A 5,613-nucleotide genomic window follows, 5' to 3' on the forward strand; every position below is an offset into this window, starting at 1 on the left:
TATAAAATGATAAATATTTTGGGACAAGTATATTTAGTAACATTTGACAAAAGCTAACTGACTTTTCTTCGGTTTTATGGAAATAATGCATTTGTTCAACTTATAGCTAGTTACTGATCATTTTTTCGATGTTAATTGTTGGATATCTTACGGAAAATACTCCATCATAATGAACATTGATACTTTATCACGAACACTTGTAAGAAATTCATATAGCTTGAGGCGTGCTTCTGTCACTGTTAAAATTGATAAGATTCTAGATAGTCTTAATGTAGCAATTTGGTAGGTAAAAGTTTGGTAAACTTGGTAGGTGAAAGTTTGGTAAGCTTTGACATCTATAGTGCAACAGTTATCTGATGATGGCAAGGCAAGATTATCACACATGAGACTGGGCCATATGAGCGCACGAGGATTGGAGATGTTGAGCAAACACAACCTTTTGAACAGTGAGAAGATCAACACACTTGAATTTTGTGAGCATTGCGTCCTAGGGAAGCAGAAGAAGGTCAGTTTTAAGCACTGAAAAGCATAAGACGGGAGGAGTGCTAGACTATATCTATTCAGATTTATAGGGTCCATCTCAGCTTTCATCGAAGGGAGGAAAGAGGTATCTTCTCACATTCATTGATGATTTTTTCATGAAAGGTTTGGGTGCATTTCTTGAAGGCAAAAAGTGATGCTTTGAACCATTTAAAGAATGGAAGATTTTGGTTGAGAATCAAATGGAGAGAAAAATCAAGTATCTTCGCACAGATAATGTCTTAGAGTTTTGGAATGAAGATTTCAATAATTTCTGCAAGGTTTATGGGATCGCAAGACATAAGACGGTAAGGCACACACTACAACAGAATGGAGTTCCTGAGAGAATAAACAGAACTCTTCTTGAGATGGCTCATTGTATGCCCTTACAAGCCAAAATGTCCAAAGTATTTTGGGATGAGGCAGTTCACACTGCTTCTCATGTTGTCAATCGATCTCCAGCATCAACAATTGACTTTAAGACTCCGAATGAGGTATGGTTAGGTGAACCCTCTAACTATTCATACCTGCAAATATTTAGGTGTTTGGCTTATTATCATGTTAATGAAGGAAAGCTTGAACCAAGGGATAAAAAGGCTATATTCGTAGGGTAGGTAGATTGAGTAAAAGGGTACAAATTTGGTGTTTATCTTTACTCAAATTTATAGTTAGTAGAGATGTTACCTTTGATGAATCCTCTATACTTGATCCTCGTAAAGTTTCTGTGGAATTATTAAAAAACAAGAACAATGATTAGGTGGAGCTACCGGTGGAGCATACAAAGGAAAAGGATCAAGAGACTCAAGTTGATGATTCAAAAAATGCATATCTTGAAGAATATACTATCAATGAACCATACACAATTGTGAAAAATAATCGCTTTTTCTGCAACTACTAACGCATATGTAATCAGATTTTCTTACTCTATAAGACGTTTCAGTTTTCGTATCTTTATTTTGTCCCTTCCCTTCGCAATTGTGTATGGTTCATTGACACCATGTTCTTCAAGATCTACATCTTTTGACTCATCAACTTGAGTCTCTTGATCCTTTTCCTTTGTATGCTCCACCGGCTCATTGTTCTTGTTTCTTGATAACTTCATAGAAACTTTACGAGGATCAAGTATAGAGGATTCATCAAAGGTAACATCTTTACTAATGACAAATTTGAGTAAAGGTAAACACCAAAGTTTGTACCCTTTTACTCCATCTACATACCCTATGAATATAGCCTTTTTAGCTCTTGGTTCAAGCTTTCCTTCATTAACATAATAATAAAATGGACACCCAAATATTCGCAGGTATGAATAGTTGGAGGGTTTACCCGACCATGCCTTGTTCAGAGTCTTAAAGGCAATCACTGATGCTTGATATCAATTTACAATATGAGAAGCAGTGTGAACTGCTTCAGCCCAAAATACTTTGGACATTTTGGCTTGTAAGAGCATACAACGAGCCTTCTTAAGAAGAATTTTGTTCATTCTCTCGGCAACTCCATTCTGCTGTGGTGTGTTCCTGACCATATTATGTCTTGCGATCCCATGAACCTTGTAGAAATTATTGAACTCTTCACTGCAAAACTCCAAGGCATTATCTGTGCAAAGATACTTGATTTTTATCTCCATTTAATTCTCAATCAAAATCTTCCATTCTTTAAATGCTTCAAAAACATCACTTTTTTCCTTCAAGAAATGCACCCAAACCTTTCGTGAAAAATATTTAATGAATGTGAGAAAATTCCTCTTTCCTCCCTTCGATGGAAGCTGAGAGGGACCCCATAAATCTGAATAGATGTAATATAGCACTCCTCCCATCTTGTGATTGCCAATGCTGAAAATGACCTTATTTTTCTTTCCTAGGATGCAATGCTCACCAAATTCAAGTGTGTTGATCTTCTCACTATTCAAAAGGTTGCATTTGCTGAACATCTCCAGTCCTCGTGTGCTCATATAGCCCAGTATCATATGCTATTGTATTGCCTTATCATCATCAGATAACTGTTGCACTTTAGATGTATTAACAGAGCCAACAATGGTGCATCCTGATAGTGTGTAGAGGCCATCATCCAGCTTGGCCTTCAGTATGACTAAAGAACCTTTAGCCACCTTCATTGTACCTCCCTCACCCATGTACTTGTAGCCTTGATTATCTTGAGTACCTAGGTATATCAAACTCTTCTTCAGATCAGGAACATGATGGACTTCTATAATAGTCCTCATAATTCTATCATGGCAGCGAACTCGAATTGAACCAATGACAATAATTTTTCAAGTTGCATTATTGCCCATTACTAAAGTTCCTCCGCTTTTCTCATAGCTGCTGAACCAATCTCTTCGGAATGTCATATGCAGAGTACAACCAAAGTCTAACACCCATTTGTTATCCTAGACTCCACTATTGCATGATGCTGCCAGTATATATTCATTATCATAATTATGTACCTGCTCAATAATGGATGCACTTGCCTTTTCTTTGGACTTTGACATAAGGCAATCTCATTTAAAATATCCCTTCTTTTGATAGCCCCAACACTCCGCATTCTTCTTGTTCATATGAGATTTTGATCTGTGCTTTGATTTTTTCCTTCTCTTTTGGCTAGTACGACCTCTTACAAACAGCCAACTAGCTTCATCATCTTTGTTTCCTTCAAAATACCTCCGCATATCACAAGAGTTAATTGTTTGCCACACTTGCTCAAGAGTGATACGTGCCTTGCTATACATCATTGAATTCTCAATATCATGATATTTTGAAATAAATGAAAATAGCAAAGCACATGCAAGCGTCTCCTCATCCTTCTTAATTCCAGCAATCTGTAAGTCCATCACAAGTTTATTGAATGCATCTAGATGGTCTTGTAACAAAGTACCTGACTCCATCTTAAATGTGTCAAGACGCTGTTGTAAGAACATCCTTGTTGTAATCGACCGGTCCTGATAAAGCCTTTCCAGCCTATCCCATAACTATTTGGCCATCTCATCGGTACTTGTACTCACTTCACAGAGCATTTAGGTGCAAGGGATAGTTGGATTACACTCAATATATCTCCTTCAATCTTTGCCTTGTCGGAAACTGATGTATTATCGGGGTACTTTTCGTCAATAGCATGGATTGAACCTTCCATTCGTAGTAACACCATCATCTGAATTTTCTAGATATCGAAGTTGTTGCGCCCACTAAATCTATCAATTTCAAACTTCATGGAAGTTAATTTTACTTGTTCTTCCTCTTCTACTACAAAGTATTTGGAAATACAGAAAGCCAAAGTAATTCTTTTCTAATGTGGAAGTTCAGACTGTGCTGCAAGCAGAGAGCATACTCAAATAGAACCTTGGCACTGATACCAATTATTAGCGAAAACGTGAAAATATAAAGAATAAGAAAGAACAACAATATTTAACGTGGTTTGGATCAGAATGATTCTACGTCCATCAGAGAACAACTTCCTTTATAGTAACAAAAAAAGAGGAGAGATCCCAAATACAACTAAGAGAATTGCTCTATCAATTCTCTATTTTTCTAATGTATTTTGCAAATGTCTTAGAATATGAGAAGACAAGATAGAAATATTTTTAAGGTGTGTTTCAAAAGAATCAAAAGCTACCTATTTATAGAAATAAATTCTTGCTCTTGATGTCATCCATGACATCACATTTTATCAAGATTTCAAAGTTTACCAAACTTTTACCTACCAAGTTTACCAAACTTTCACCTAACAAATTGCTAGATTAAGATTATCTAGAATCTTGTCAATTTTAATAGGTAACCATTTCTTGGGAATGATACCAAGAAGATTGGCGGAACTCCAAAACCTGCAGTCTCTTGACCTATCGAACAATTCATTTTTTTGCCAAATTCCATTATCCTTTGCAACTTGATAAGCTTAGAATTCTCGAATTTGTCTTTTAAACGCCTTGTCAGGTACTATTGGTGAAATTATAAGATTACAAATTACAATTGAAAAATAAAATGAAGAAAATAAATTCTCTTCTTGGCTGAGGTGCGATTATCTCGCTCTCTTTAAGGAGATTCAAGCCTACTGCAGCAAATCTCTTCACCGGTCTAGCAGTAGTCCTCTTGACTTGTCCCCTTCAGGATACAACAACCTTATCACAAATTGTAACTCAACAAACTCTGGACAAGAGTTGAGTTTAAAGCTCTACAAAAAGAACACCTCCCTTCAACTAATAAGAACTCTCTTTCTTTTTTGACAAACTTAATACACTCAATCTTTCTTCTCTTATCTTGCATTTCAAAACAAAGAAGATCTCTCTATTTATAGGAGAGAAAATCATACAAAGATGAAAAATAATGGAATGCCATCATTACCATCATTTAGTGCACCATTGTGATTTAGTGCATCACCTATTAGTGATAATTAGACTAAAAATAGATAATGGAATGCATAATCTTGCACTAACTAAAGATGATAATGAAAGACATTTTTATGCACTAATGAAAAATAGAATAAAGATGACATTAAATGTCATCAATGAACAATTGCTTAAATTGCAATTTAATAAAATGATAAAATGCCCACACTAACAGGTGGAAAAACTCTCCCTTAAAAGCATTAATGTTTCATTTAATGAATTAGAAGGTGAAATACCCAATAGTGGTGTGTTTGTAAATTCCACTTTGCAATCATTTCTTGGGAGCAAAGGTCTACATAAAATGCACATATTGGAGTTCCTGCTTGCCGTATCACTAATCCTGGAAAATAATCAAAGTCTAAGGAGTTTGAGCTGAAAATTGTTATTCTAGTGCTTACTTCATCCTTACTGATATTCTTGTTGGTTTCAGATTGGATAATGAAACGAAAGAAGAAAGGAAAGTCTAAAGATGTTGAAAACTTTCCAGATATCAAGACTTATCAATTGATTTCTGATCAACCGATTCAACGAGCAACAAGTAATTTTGATGGATTAAATTTAATTAGTGTGGGAAGCTTTGGCTCTGTCTATAAAGGTACATTATCTAGTGGACCTGGGGGGCAATAAAGGTTCTGGATTTGGAAAATGATTAAGTATGCAAGAGGTTTGATACTGAATGTGAAGTGATGAGAAATGTTAGGCACAAAAATCTTCTTCCAGTG

General features: G+C 35.6%; 1 pseudogene; it reads left to right on the forward strand.

The window, feature by feature from the left end:
- Window positions 1-3,593: 3,593 nt before the first annotated feature.
- Window positions 3,594-5,544, forward strand: LOC129869949 (LRR receptor-like serine/threonine-protein kinase EFR; annotated as a pseudogene).
- Window positions 5,545-5,613: the final 69 nt, after the last annotated feature.

Source organism: Solanum dulcamara, chromosome 10 (genome assembly GCF_947179165.1).
Source record: "Solanum dulcamara chromosome 10, daSolDulc1.2, whole genome shotgun sequence".
Taxonomy (NCBI): domain Eukaryota; kingdom Viridiplantae; phylum Streptophyta; class Magnoliopsida; order Solanales; family Solanaceae; genus Solanum; species Solanum dulcamara.